This window comes from Lissotriton helveticus, chromosome 1_2 (genome assembly GCF_964261635.1).
Source record: "Lissotriton helveticus chromosome 1_2, aLisHel1.1, whole genome shotgun sequence".
Taxonomy (NCBI): domain Eukaryota; kingdom Metazoa; phylum Chordata; class Amphibia; order Caudata; family Salamandridae; genus Lissotriton; species Lissotriton helveticus.
The window spans coordinates 178,763,279-178,778,714 of NC_136058.1; the positions used below are offsets into that span (position 1 = coordinate 178,763,279).

The window sequence follows — 15,436 nt, forward strand, 5'->3', positions numbered from 1 at the left end:
CAGAAAACAGTCCTGCATTCACTGGTAACAAGTAAGCTAGATTTTGGGAACACCCCCTATGCTGGTTTTAACAAAACACTCACCAGGAAGCTGCAGACCATTTAGAACTCGGCAGCCAGAATCACTCCCAACTTCCACGCGGCATCCACACCTGAAGGAGCTCCACTGTCTCCCCATTCACAAAACAAGCACAATTCAAACTCCTCACCCACACTTCAAAGGCACTACAAAACAATGGAATGTGAAGGTAAACACCCAGGCTATCTGTCTAACAAACACTAGCTATGTACTCAACTGCATCATTCCCCAAAAAATATAGAAAACCTAAACCATGACACAAACAATCATAATGATATCAAAAATAGTATTTTTTAATAAAAACAGGAATAAATTTTTACAATGTAAATATACAGTTATGATGAATTGTTGATAAAAAAATGATATATTTTTTATATTAAAAAAACATAAACTAAAAAAACATTAGAAGGACAGTGATACATGTCCTATCTATTGTTGCTGTGGCTGTTGTATGTGAGTCAACGCGTTTCGACACGTCGTGGTGTCTTCCTCAGGACAATTATAGTTTCAGCCAATTTATCTATAAAGAACAAAATGATATTAGTTCTTATTTTTTCTTAAAAACGGTGTCACAGTTTACAGTTTCATTTTGACCATTCATAATTGATGATAGCGAACCCCAGAACAATTATTCATTTCATTACTGTTGTTTGGTTCACTTCAGTTAGCATGGGAATATCAAGTGCAGTTCGTTATTTTATCTCGAGTATTACTTAATACATAGCATAGTGTACAAGGGATACATTATTACTGGAGGTATCCTAAGGAGAACAGGCCTAGACAATTGCAATTTTGATATAATCTATTTTGTCTACGATGTACATTTGTTTCGCTGTTGACATTCTTTAAAAATCCTGTTCAAGTTTCGTTCAATAACATCAATTTTTTATCCTTCTATCAAAAACAAGCGAGAGAAACCCAGAAAAAAGTTTAAGCAGCAAGATAAGTGAATGAAAGAGAATTTGCAGCTGCAGAGATATCAAGGTTCAGTCATTTTTTTTCTCCCACAAGGATTCAAGTATTAGCCTTGTCCACGCCTGCAACTGGTATCCTATCCTATATTAATCCACATTACTGATACTACATTTCTATTCTCACCAATACTGTGTTACATTTAAGTCGGTGTATACCTATTCCTATTCTTCCAGAATATTAGGCTACCCATGTCTTTACCTGACAAGGACCTCTCTTTAGACGGTTCGTCTGTCGATTTCTTCAGTTAAAAAACAGAGTAAATGAGACACCGTTATTTTCTTTCCCTAAAATCGGCATGTGAAACCTGCAGAGGAAATAATTTTGTGTTTCTTAATAATCATTCTGTTTATTTCCTTAGTACGATAGAGAGCGGCATCTAACTATCTTCATTCTCTCTTTATATTATGTTGCATACCTTAGTATTAAGGATTCACTGCTCCTATCTCAATTAGCCTGTATTCCCACTATTCGGTGGTTTTCTTCAGGTAAACGAATGCCTCTAGGCTATAGATAAAACCATATAAACTACGCGTTATGATGAGACACAGAAGTCTTACTCGGATACAATTAAATGGGCTTATAATGGTATCTTTCTCACCTCGTGTAAAAAAAGGTCTTTCAAATATACCGGGCGACACACCATCGGGCAGTAACAGGATAATTTTCAAGCCAAACTACGTGGTGCCTTTGAGAGATTACAGCTCCCCGCGTAAAATGACAACGTCAACATGGAACTGTTAGGGGAAAGTGAAATGCAAAGCATGTTTATCTATTCTGACTTTTCTTTTAAAACACGCTCCTGTCTGTGCCCCGTGGGATAGGGAAAACAGCCTGTGTTCATACCTTCATAAATCTCTTTTCAGATGAAAAGACCGTTCGGAGTTTTAAATGTTGCAGACAACGCTGCCCGAGAACGGGTCTCTCCGTTTCTTCCCTTCTCACCGCGGGGACCAGCAGTTTGTATTACTGAGCGTTCGCTTCTCGCAGGGCTCTATTCTTTTAGCAGAGTACCTGGGAGGTTTAAGACATTATTCCATCAGTTCGTGAGCTATTATAAAGCTATTGCGTTTAGCTAATAGGGGCCAAGGGGACCATTTCTTTTCATGCTTACCTCTTTGGCGCTATTTCTCCCTCTGGGGATGGTCCAATCAACGGGCGGCTTGTAACGGCAGAAAACGAAGGGATTCACAAGCCGTAATTTTATTGGTATTTATACTATACCTTCGTGACATCATTTCCCTAAAGCTCCTCCCCTATTTAAAGCTACATTTTCCTTTTTTCCTTATGTTGTTTGTTTTAGAACAAAAAGGAAAAATAGAGAGTCTTCTCGCGTACTCCATATCAATTCACTTTTCCTCATTTTACATCGGTTAGTGCTTAATCTACTTAGGATAAATACATTAATGCCTTCATACTCAAGAGGTTTAGGGTTTTTGAAGACCAATTCATCATTTTATTAAGATGGAATTACCTCTATATTTTAGTACATTGATCCTACGCGGTGGTCCATGGACTTACTCTTTCATTAGGTAATTTTGTCATATTATGGCATTTGACCACGGGCATTCTAAATTCAGGCCACGTTCGTATGTGTCAAGGGTAAAAATCCAGTATAGTTCTCGCTTTTTCCTAATCTTTTCCCCTCCTTTGTCATTTGGCAACTGTATTTTCTCTAAAATTCGCCATTTTATTTCTTCAGGAGAATGTCCGAAGTCCAAGAAATGGCTAACTAAAGGTGCTGTTACTTTTTTCGTTTTTATTGCTGACCTGTGCTCGGTCAGCCTCGTTTTTATTGCTCTTCCTGTCTCGCCAACATATCCTAAGTGGCAAGGACATGTAATAAGATACACCACATTTTGTACAAAACAATGGCCCAGCATACCTCAACAATCGCATCTTCTTTCGCAAACGTTCCAGAGACCTCCAATCTTCCGGAAACCTACTTGCACTAATTCCAAGTATATGGAAAACAAGATTAAGCTGTCAATTCTTCTCCTACATCACTCATAAAGCAGGAAAGTCCTGCCTCTACACACAAGAGCCTCATCCTCCTCACTTCTGAAATTCTGCAAGAAGCTGAAGACCTGCCTTTTCTAGTAGTCCCACTAGGCCCTAGGTGTGCCTAGACTTACAGATGGTGCGCTCTACAAATCTGCATAACATACCTATCTACACAGTCTTAACCCGTCGTCTTCTAGCCAGACAACAACTGTGCTCATTTAAAACACCCAGACTGTTAGGCAATCTGCAAGACAATGACCATACCTAGACTTAACCTTTTTAGTTTAGCCATGCTAATGCTGTCTGGCCTGATCTGCGGGTTTAGTGCTGGCTCGTGCTCGGCCCAGTTTACCTGGATTGGTAACAGCCCAGTCCCTTACCTTGGAGAAGGGAGCCATTGTGTAGAGTCCTCAGCCAAGGGTGTCACTGCTTTGACACTCTTGGATGCAATCTTCTCTCTGCTATGATGCAGAGGCCAGATGGATCCACGATCCTTTGTAAGGTCTCCACCGCAACCTGCTTACCAAACAGATCTTGATAGAGGAGAGGCTCCAGGGGAAAGGGGTTTGGGAACAAACAACAGAGCAGACGACGCCTCCCAGTATCACCGGGACTGATGCCTTCCTTGGAACTACAACGATGCTCCACGGATTGAAACTAAAACTGTTTGCACTTACCGCGGAACCTGAGTACCCTTGGCCGCTGCCCGGTGGAGCTGTCACATGCAGCTATAGAGGAGTCTGGCTCTGGGTTTCCCCCTCGGATGTCACCTACCCAGTCGGACATTGTTTTTCACGGTTCTTCACGTTTTTATCTTTCTCTCTCTTACTGTTTTGTTCCCCCTTGAGTACTTCCCCCCTTCAGGTCTTCTTGACTCTGTCTGCTTTCGTCTCCCCTGTTTACCATTTCCCCCACTACCTTCCATTCCCCATTAGACTTGTGTCTTGGATATGCTACGCGCTAATATCTTATATTATTGTGTAAGATCACGTTTTTCTCCTAAGCATATACTGGTAACTGCAACTGTAACTGATCTAACTATGTAACAATGTTCTAAAACAATGTCCGTTTCATTGTAAAGCGCTCTTATAACAGCGGGTCTAGCCAGCGCTATATAAAACTTTTTTCAAACTTTTTTTTTCAACAGAGTAAAACAATGAAGAAACTGATGAAAAGACAAGTTGTGCTTTCACACAGGAAGAAATACACATGCTATTACCAACTGGAAGTTCTCAATCAATATGTCTGCCCCCAGCTAAGTTCCCCTGACATCTTACCAAGAGCTAATTGGGTAGAATTCCCATTTCTTAGAGAAGTGCTGTTCCTCCCAGTTAAAGGTTCGCTTCTCGGACACATTAGGGCTCATTGAACTCACAACATAAAGCGAGGAACTGAACTCACAACATTAAGACAGGACACATGCAGTAGTTGCTTTCTCACAACTTTAACAGTTTTGTTTTCATATGACTGTTCACCATCAACCATATTTATTCTCCATTTTACTTTATTACTATGTCCGCATTAGCAACACTCAATGCTAGTATCTGCACTCAAGTTTCTTAAATACCATATTCAGTTTTCGTTTCTACCAATTAAAAAGAATTGAAAGGAAGTTCTTATGCAAAAATACACAAGCTGTGATCTCACTAATAATAATATCTTAGTATGTTTATTTACCATGTAAAGCGCTCTGATACTCTTGGGTCCAGCAGCGCTATATAAAACCTTTTAAAATAAAATAGTACTAGCCACGTTTCTCAAGAGTGTGTGGACACATAAGTGTTCGTTTTCAATAAGTCCTGTAAATTAATTCCCAAACATAAATTCCAGGCTCTTCAACAGTGAAATGTTACATTTTGTGAATAGTTTTAAGAATAAACTAAATGTTATGTAATAAGTGACATTTATCCGAGATTTTACCTCGGCGGCCGACGTCCTTTCCAGAGTGAGACTTCAAACCAATGTTTATTCTCAGGGCGGAGATCCCTGCATACTCTCGCGTCATCTCCCTGAAATGCTGTGAAAAACAGGTAAGACCTCTGCCAGCAGCTTCACAGAGGCACGTCTTTCACGAGGACTGTGCACGTCAGAAGCGAGAGGACCCAATCCTCTTGGTTTAATGTGTGACATGCAAAATGGCCGCAGGTTAAGCAAAAGATGTTTATATTTGGTATACATTTTCTGGTAGGGCAGTAACCATAGAAACATTCTTTTTTTTGTACAGATGTACATTGTTCAAAGAAACAGAAAATTGTGTCTAGTATTCAGGTTTTTAATGTTTTAATTGCAATGATTTTTGTTGATGAAGCAATAAAGAACCAAATCATTCATTAATTATAGACGTAGCTAGTCCGACCTTCGTGGCATATTTCAACATAAACTGTATGAATGCACTGGGGGCGTGGCCAGCAGCCGATCATGGCGGACGGGTGCTAGGAGAGCTCCGGACTCGATCCTCCAAAATCCTGATATTATATGCCTTAATTGTACTAGCTGACTACCTGCGGCTGCGGTATAGGGCAGTGCGGTCAGGGCTGAATGCTCGGAGCCGCTTCTGTGTGAAGTAGGTGCTGCGGAGAGAAGGGATCGATACGACCCTGTGCCGACTGCGGAGGCCGAGTGTCGAACCGCAGTGTAATCCTGCAGCCACGACACCGGAGGAAAGCCGTTCGGGGGCAGAAGCGGTAGCGGAGGGCAGCGAAGTACTTTAGCAACGCACTGAGCGGCGGTCGCGGCCGCTACTATAGAAGGTCCTGTGGCGGGGAGCCGGGGCACACATTCAGGATAGACCGGGGATGAGGTGAGGCCTACTCTCCCGCGGTGGTGACCCCTGGGGGAGCGCAAAGTATCGAAAGGAGAAACTATGGTGCGATACCCTGCTGAGTTCTGCAGAGGAAGCTGGAAGAGACAGAAGACCCGACCCCTAACTGGAAGAAGCGTGTGACGACGTGTGTTCCCCGGGATGGCGGCGGCCATTTGCCTTTGATCGTCCCGCCACTATCTATGTATAGTGATCGCGTGGAGCAAACTCCTGCTTGGTCGTGATTGCCTGGACTGCTACCAGACATGCACAGTGAGTAATATACCCCGGTGGGTCCGAACCACTGGTGTAGGGCGGCTATCCTTAAGCGGAGGGAAGAAGCCCCCCCGCCCCCAATCTCCTGTTAAGACACTGGGGCTGGTACGTCATCTGAAGGGGAGCATCGGAGACACACCCGGCAAGGCCTTACAACGGTGCAGAATCCTGTGGACTGTCAGGACCCTGCTGAGGTGGGATTTGATGGAAGGCGCACTCTCTGCAGGCACCATTGTCTTCACCGTCGCCGCTGGGGCGCGCTGAGTGGGGCACCATTGCTCACATACCTTGAGAGGAACTGTCTTCTGCTGCGGCTGGTGACTGCCCATTGGGGGACAAGAGGGCGCTGATGTGAGGCTGTGGGATTTGAGAGACACTATCTGGGCGCTATACTTGCTAGCTGGGTCCTGGCAGGATCAATCGGATGTGGCGTCATCGCCGGTTCCCCACTGCAGCATTAAAGGAGTACGTTGCACGGGTGATTCGGGGCTGGATTGTAAGAGTGACCCTCTCTGACCTGTGCTTTCCCTGGGGCATGCTTCCTTAGTGGACAATGGGTAAAGTGGGACGCACCAAGCCAAAGATGCCAGAACAACGGGGTACAAACCAGTCACAAGGAAAACCAGAGAGCACGGACGAGGTGCTGTGCTCTGGATACGTACCCCCAACAAAGGAGCCCACCTCAGAAGACAAACTGGACCTCATCTTACGGGAGGTGCGAGACACACGGAAGGCACTGGAGCTCCCAATAGGGTCCTTGTCCACAGGGCTGAACTTGCTGAGGGCGGATCATGTAAAGACAGCGGAGACGGTCAAGGAACAGGGGATGAGATTGGCGGAACTGTTGCCCAAGCAAAAGCAAACGGAATCTGACGTGAAGCAACTACAAACACAGGTAGCCACATTGATGGACAGAGTGAAGGATGCAGAAGGGAGGGCACGTAGGAATAATATTCGCATAATTGGCCTGCCGGAGAGAAGCGAGGAACCGGATGCGGTAGGGTATATGGAACAATGGTTTAAAGATAATGTCACAACAGAGGGGCTCTCTTCGCAATACTGCATTGAAAGGGCGCATAGAATACCAACTGGATGGCCAAAACCAGGCGCCCCCCAAGACCCCTTATAGTAAAGTTTTTAAGCTACCGCAACCGAGATGTCCTGCTCCAAAAAGCTAGAACGGCGGCGCCGATCTATTTCGAGAATGCGAGAATCTCGCTGTTTCCGGATTAAATGATGATGGTGCAAAAACAGAGAGCCTCCTTCATGGCGGTGAAGAGACGGCTTCGTGATTTGCAGCTATAGTATGCGCTCTTGTTCCCGGCACGCCTCAAGATAATTCACGACCAAAAATCTTACTTTTTTGAGAGTCCTGGAGATGTCGAGGATTGGCTGGAGGTGATGGAACTTACTAACACGGAGGAGAAAGCTATGCTCATGGAGGAGAATCGGAACTCAGTGGCGGCTTCATCGACTAGACGCATAGGCCGTAGACTAAGGAGGACCAACGAGCGCATGCGGTACACTTCGCAACAGATGCAACAGACCAAACAACAGGCGGTGCTGGCCACAGCGACCTTCACGAATGCACCGAGATCGGTCCATAAATCCTCCTCGGAAGAAGAGGACACTCATGAATCAGACTCCGAGGGCAGTGTGGCTCTATTTCCCTCGGCAACGCCGCAGCTGATCGCAAACCTGTTTGGTTGAGGGTCTCACACAAGTATTGTAGACTCTAATTGATTTCTTTTTGCGCTGCAGCTGTGTTGTCCCCCCCTCTCAGACAGCGTAGTTCATTTTTCATCAGGCACCAGGTATTAGCGCTCTTGTACCGTAGTAGCTCAACCTGGCAGATGTTTGACAAGTAATAGCATGTGCAAGTCGCAGGCACAACCCCTAAATGGCGAAGGCGCAATGTAACTTCTTTCATTCTTGTTTTTTAATGTTCATTCAGTTTGTAGATTCAATGAGGATCCTTATTTGTAAGTTGGATCAGTTTGCGGGAGTTTTGGTCCAATGCTTGTTTCAGGTTGGACCAAGTATTGTGGGGGGTGGGCTGGGTTACGGTCTTAAGTTGTCCGCCACTATTGATCTCCAAATCCACAGATATGTACTGTTATGTTATTACATGATATGTTTGATGATTAGATGCATACACCGGGAAAGTATAAAATTGTAATGTGGAATATAAGGGGTATGGGCAAGGTGCATAAACGGCACAGAATGCTCAGCTACAGCGCCGCAAAGAGCAAATAGTCTACTTACAGGAGTCACATATGATAGAGAATGAAGTTGCGAAGCTCAGGAAAAAATGGAGGGGACAAGTGTTTTCCACTGTGTATTCTAATTATGCTAGGGGAGCCATGATTTGGGTTTGACACGGTGTGCCCTTTGTGGCCCAGGAACAGCGAATTGATAAACAGGGTAGACATGTGTTTGTTAAAGGACTTTTGGATGGCCAACTGGTAGTACTGAGAACCTTTTACGCCCCTAATTATGAGCAGGACCACTATTGGAATACACTGAGCGGGGCATTGCCGGGATGGGAGGCCTATCCCTGGATATTGGGAGGGGACTGAAATGTAGTATTAGATGTATCATTGGATAGATCACACCCACCATTGCAGGGCACTACTGTGTTGAGACAGGCTGAGGCATTATCACACTGGATGGAGGGTTGGTATTTACAGGATGTGTGGCGGATGCGACACCCCCTTCATAGAGAATACTAATATTACTCTGTAGTACATGACCTACACACGAGAATAGATAGGCTACTCTGTACGGGTAGGATAGCCATGCAGGTGCTTGACTCCACTTACCTTCCCAAGACTTTTTCTGACCATAACCCATTGGAAACCATAATCGCATGGGGTAAAATACCCACACCGGTCCCCACTCTTGGAAGATTAAGTCTGCCGTAGTACCCTATCCAATACTACCGAACATTATTTTGTAGATAACAGCAACACAGCCTCCAATAAACTGATAGAATGGGATGCTTTTAAGGCGGTGGTGCGGGGTAGGGCCATAGGTACGACGGTAGGAGCAAGACAGGAATTGCATAAATCACTAGTGGAGGTGGAAGGGAAAATGGGCACACTTGAGAAAGAGGCACTCACGGACGGGTTGAAAAAGGGGCCTCTACAGGAGGTGCGAATACGTCACGCGGAACTGTTGGAATCTCTGAGAGTAATGGATTATGCAGCATTCACACAGCATGCTCACAGCGAGGCAGACAGTGCGGGAGCCTTACTGGCTCGCATTCCACGAGATGATCCTCCGTCTGTGGTCATACCCCGACTTATCACAGAAACTGGCAACATAATCACCACTCAAGGGGAAATAAATACGGCATTCCGTGACTACTATGCTACACTATAAAGGGCATCTGACGGCCCTACTGGGCCACACACGGAGGCCTTTCTGTCTGACCTAACATACCCGACAGTTCCAGAACTGGTGCGTAAAGGGCTTATAGGCCACATTACATCACAGGAGACCAGAGTGGCAATGAAGGGGCTGCCGTGCAACAAAACGCCTGGTATTGATGGACTACCCATTGAGTTCTATGATACTTATGCGGAGGCTTTGGTGCCCCAGTTGGTAGATTTATATAAGGAAGTATGGGAAAGGGGCTCTTTGCCTACTACGATGGCACAAGCACTGGTCATCGCGCTCCGAAAGCCGGGTAGGGACCACACTGATATGGCAAATTATCGACCGCTGTCGTTGTTGTCCACAGAATATAAAATATTGAGTAAGGTGCTCGCAAACAGATTGGTTCCACATTTATCAAAGTTGATACACAATGACCAAACAGTTTTTTTGCCTGCCCGGAGTACATCTCTAAACATTAGGAAATTGCATTATTTGGTAACGGAAGCCCCGAAAAGTTGTCCATATGCCGGCTGTCTTTCACTTGACCTACGGCAGGCTTTTGATTCCATACAGTGGGACTATATGTTCCAAGCACTGGGGAAATTTGGCATCCCGGAAGAATATATTACATGGGTACGGATATTATACGATGCCCCTGCGGCACGTACTAGAACGGGAGGACACATATCGGGAGAATACACCATACATAAAGGCACAAGACAGGGCTGCCCGCTATCCCTCCTTCTTTTTATCTTAGCATTGGAGCCGTTAGCAATACAGCTGCGACGGGATTTTCTAGATATGGGGATACGTTTGGGTAATACGACCCATTTATTCTCGGCATACGCTGATGATATACTTTTGTATATATCTGACCTTCGCACCCCTCTGGTCACCTTATTTGAGGCGTTTCAAAGGTTCGAACATATATCGGGACTGGCTTTAAACACTACCAAGACGCATGCCTTTTTTTTGCGGATGGGATGGACACTACTGAACTAGATATTGGTGACACTACAATTCAGGTTACGCCGTCGACGTTTGGCTACCTGGGAATACAAATCTATAGGAAGCATGAAGACATGTTGGAGGGTAATCTGAATAAGGCAATCAGGGCACTGAGAGCTGGTATTGCGTTCTGGACTGCGTTGCCACTTTCTATTACAGGCAGGGCAGCTATTGCTAAAATGGTTGTGTTGCCCCGTTTGGTGTATTACTTCACGAATCTACCTTTGTTAGTACCACAGCACACCTTTAATTTACTGAACACTCTGCTAATGGATCTTATTTGGGGTAAGGGTAGACGGCTCATTAGCCTTAAAAAACTTCAAGTTGGGACTGCGGCAGGATGCCTGGGAGTACCAGATTTTTGCGCTTATTACTATGCCTGTCAACTACAATGGCTGTCCTACTGGACAGCGGGCCGTAATTTACATGAAATTGATCAAACAGTTGCAGACTTGGATAACGGCAAGATACATGCCCTATTAATACCGGGTAGTAGAATCCGGCGGAGCTTCCCCTACTACTGCAGACGAAGCTGCGGTTCTGGAGAGCGGCGCTGAAATACACACGCACGGGGCATAGATATGCAGGGAATATACCATTACTTGGGATTACGCTGGTCAGTGGGAGGCTAACGAAATGCAAACTGACACCCTGGTTGGATGTAGGTATAAGTACGGTAGCCGACTTGTTTGGGGAGGACACACTAATGGACCACAATACATTCATACATCAAACCGGTGCCACGGCATCTATGTTTCTAACACGCACTGCTTAGATTTATTAAGAAGACTTGGGCTCCTCAGAGGACACCCCCCCTGAGAATGAATTGATTAAGATGGTATATTATATGGGTGGTTGACGTCATTTGATCAAATGGTTGTACACTGGAATTAGTGCACACACGAGGGTTTCCCTACAAACCTTGAAGACTCAATGGGATGCGGATGTAGGGAAGGAATTGACGGACAGGGAATGGGCGATAGTACTGGAACACCCCAGGGAAATCCCTCGCAATGCTAGATTCAAATTTATACAAATGATGGTGTTGCATCATGCTTATTTAACCCCACACAGACTAGATAAGATGTTCCCCCAAACACAGCACTGCTGCCCGCTGTGTCTTTTAGAGGGGGCAGGTTTTACACACATGGTATGGGACTGCCCACGACTGCGTAGATACTGGGAAACGGTACGACAAATGATAGATTCTTCCACGAAGCTAGCCATTACTGATACAGCAGTGGAGTGCATCCTGGGGTTCCATACTCGGACCACCATTCACAAAGTGCAATACCGATTTGTAAACCTTGCATGTTTGTTAGCTGTTTGAAATATAACTAGGAGATGGAAATCTCGCAAATCCCCTGAAGTAAATGTATGGCATGCAGAATTATTAAGATGGGGCGGAGCGGAAGGCGCGACACTACGCAGAGAAGAAATTAGAGGCCTGCCAAAGACCCCGTATCTCTTGAATGGGAGGTTATGTTGGAAGGAATGCGTATGCAGGACTTAGATTTGATGTCTTAAGACAGAGATATTGTGTATTAAAGACTCGACCGCTGGGTTTGCTGTAGAATATAGATGCGACACAAAGCGTAGCTGGGTGTATGGCCTAGATGCCTTTAGGGTACCGCCTACCCACTAGATATACCGGTAGTATGGGCATTAGCTGGATAACAGACCGTAACCTTGGGGAGGGGGTAGTTGGGACTTAGTTTTTACATCTTTATTATAAGTATTACATTCTATTAAACTGCTGAATTTACCTGATATGATGAATATATCATGTACATTGTTTGACTGCCTATTTTTATGTATCTGAAAGTAAAATGACGGCTTTAAGGTGCATTATATTGACAGTTTTCTAAAATTGGGCTAATACGTAATATTTGTCAATACTATACTGTAGAATGTAGAATGTATAAACGGAAAATTCAATAAAATATGGTTTTTTTTAAAACTGTATGAATGCACAATGTACTAGGGCCAGCATGTTGCCTGGATTATGCCATTGCCATCAGGTCACCACGAATTACCACCATTATGTCAGGGCTAGCATACCACCAATATCAGCTTACCACCAGGGATTTCTACTATTTTATCAAGCCTGCATGTTGGTAGAGAGTACCACCATTATGCTAGGGCCAGCATGCACCTGGGGTTTCCACAAATATATCAAGGTGAGCATGTTTGCAGACATAACTTCTATTGTAGCAGGGCCAGCATTTTTACCAGAGATTGCCAACATTGTGCAAGGGCCAGCCTGTTGCAAGTGATCATCACCATTATTCCGGGATTAGGATGTTGTCAGGAATTACCACAGTGGCAAAATATTGACTACTTAACCACACAAACAATCACGCGCACAAACACCAGGGCCGGACTGGCCGTAGAGGGCACCGGGCAATCCCCCGGTGCCCCGCACAGGTGGTGGCTGGTTTTGGGCCACTGGGGCCCGATATTGTTACAGGGCCGTTTTTGCAGGGGCCGGTTTTGGTTCCCAGTCCGGCCCTGACACACACACAATAACACAGACATGCCCTCACTGATATGTACTCTCATGCACACATACAAACACCCACAGGCATGCACAAAGACGTGCATAGACGCAAACACTCACAAACATGTTTGCACATACTTGCACACACACAGGCAATGCAGAAAACTGTTTAGCTTAAACTGTTCTTCTCAACACCTGCTCTGGGGCTGCTCCTCTGCTATGGCAGAGGATTGTCGCCCCACTGCTCCCAGAGCCAAAAATGATAATAACCTCCTCGTTATTATCATTTTATTTTCCTTTGCTACCGGGCTGGGTTAGGGCGGGGCTGGTGGCACAGGGGGAGGAGTGGTGTGCACACGAAGTCTGCATGACTGCTTGTCTGGCTGTCTTGGAATGGCCTAACAGTCACATGCACTTTGCATGTTCCTCACCAGGCTGTAACACAAAGCCTGATGAGGAACATGCCCAGGCTCCCATTCCCCGTCTGAGCGCCACACCACAGCGCTCAGACCAATCACAATGCTGCATTGCAGCATTATGATTGGCTTAGGGGAGCCTGGGTGCTTCCTGGTTCCCGGACTGCCAGGAAGAGAAGCAATGACCGGTGAGACGCGGCGGGGAAAAGGTACGCGTTTGTTTTATCTTTTTTGTTCAAACCCCCCCGCCCAACCACTCCCGCTCCCCGCCAGCCGCCACTGCATCTGCTGCTCCTTAAGCAGGCTGGCCTCTGCTCTCTTGTTCTCAAGGCGCTCTCAGGAGGGACCGGGCAATTTCCTCAGGTAGTCCGGGAGCTAGGGTGCAAGGGTTAGGGCCAAGAAGGCATGTGGGGAAAATGGGAGAGACGTTATGAGTGCCTAAAAAGGCCCACGTGGAGATGAAGTAATGAAGTCCCAGAGAAATTGCAGAGTGGGGTAAATGAATTAGAAGTTTGAGATCAAAAGAGGGGAGACTGGGTGTGAGTGCTTGGTGGGACCCAAGGGCCCAACAACAGTGTGAGGGTGGGGTATTGTAGCGGGAATGTGGGTTTGGTAAAGGGAAGGGAAACAACCTTTACAACGCAGTCATTACATCGCACTATACTAACAATGCAGTCATTACATCTCAGCATCCGTTACAACGCATGTCACTACAACGCAGGCATTACAACGCATACCATTACATCGCATGGCACTACATCGCATGTCACTACAACGCAGGCATTACAATGCATACCATTACAGCGCTTACCATTATAACGCACAGTACCCCTACACTATCCAACATTTACCCTACTGTTGCACCCCCTGGCGTTATAATAGTACATTTTAACCCCTACACTATCCAACACTTACTCTACTGTTGCACCCCCTGGAGTTAGAATAGTAATTTGTACCCCTACACTATCCAACACTTACCCTACTGTTGTACCCCCTGGAGTTAGAATAGTAATAATTGTTTACCTCATACTATCCAATACTTACCTTAAATGCAATGTAATGGTATGCATTGTACTGGTATGCGTTGTAAAAGTATTATGCAATTTAATGGAATGCGTTGTAAAGGTAGTTTCTTAAAATGCGATGTAGTGTCATGCGATGTAATGGAATGCGTTGTAGAGGATGTTGCGATGTAAAAACTACGTTGTATAGGCATGCGTTGTAAATGTATGCGTTGTAACATCATACATTCAAAGGGAAAGGGTCTTTAGAACCTTACCTTGGAGGAGGGATGGATGACGTATGCGAAACAGGATATTATAAGGAGCATCCGTAGCCATCAGGTGTTTTGTGGAGGTGGGTTGCATGCACAGTGATGGCACTATCAGGGGGGCACTCTTCCCTCTGCCAGCGACTCATCCCCATGGGGAGGAAGTTGCCCCACATTATTTCTTTGCTTTGCGAGTGAAAGTATACACTTTTCAATTTGCGCAGCAAGCGGTTGTGTGGTATGCCTAACAACATGCTAACAGCCTTTTCTATCATAACCTCAATAAGCTTTATCATAGTGTTGCTGAAACGCAACAGCACTGATGCAAAGCCTAAAAATTAGTTCAAACAAATATTTGATTTCAATTTTCTTAATAGCTTTTGAAACCTACCTATTCTGGACTCCAGTACAGTGGTATGGATAAGGGATGGGTATGAAATATCCATAAAGTGATAACTAGGGGCATGTCCAGCAAGATGGCAGGCTAGACGCAGCCTCCAGGTCTTCGGTCCAGCCACATTGATCCTGCTATAAACCTGCGAACTGTGAGGCCTATGCAGCCTCAGAAAACGCAACTACCTGATCTGTAGGGTGACCACCACTATTTGGAGGCGGAGGAGTGGACCGTCACCTGTACTGTGGGCCAATTACTGGAATGGGGATGGTGCACGAAGACAGGCCGCAACACCAAGAAGGCGCCTGAGCGTAGCGAGTCCCAGCTCTGGAGATTA

General features: G+C 45.4%; 1 long non-coding RNA gene across 1 annotated transcript in view; it reads right to left on the bottom strand.

The window, feature by feature from the left end:
* Positions 1-377: 377 nt before the first annotated feature.
* LOC144807817 (uncharacterized) overlaps positions 378-15,436 on the bottom strand; it is a 60,168-nt gene continuing 45,109 nt past the window's right edge. The window contains exon 3 of the long non-coding RNA XR_013606458.1: positions 378-598. This is a non-coding gene — a long non-coding RNA (uncharacterized LOC144807817). The remainder of the gene's footprint in view (positions 599-15,436) is intronic.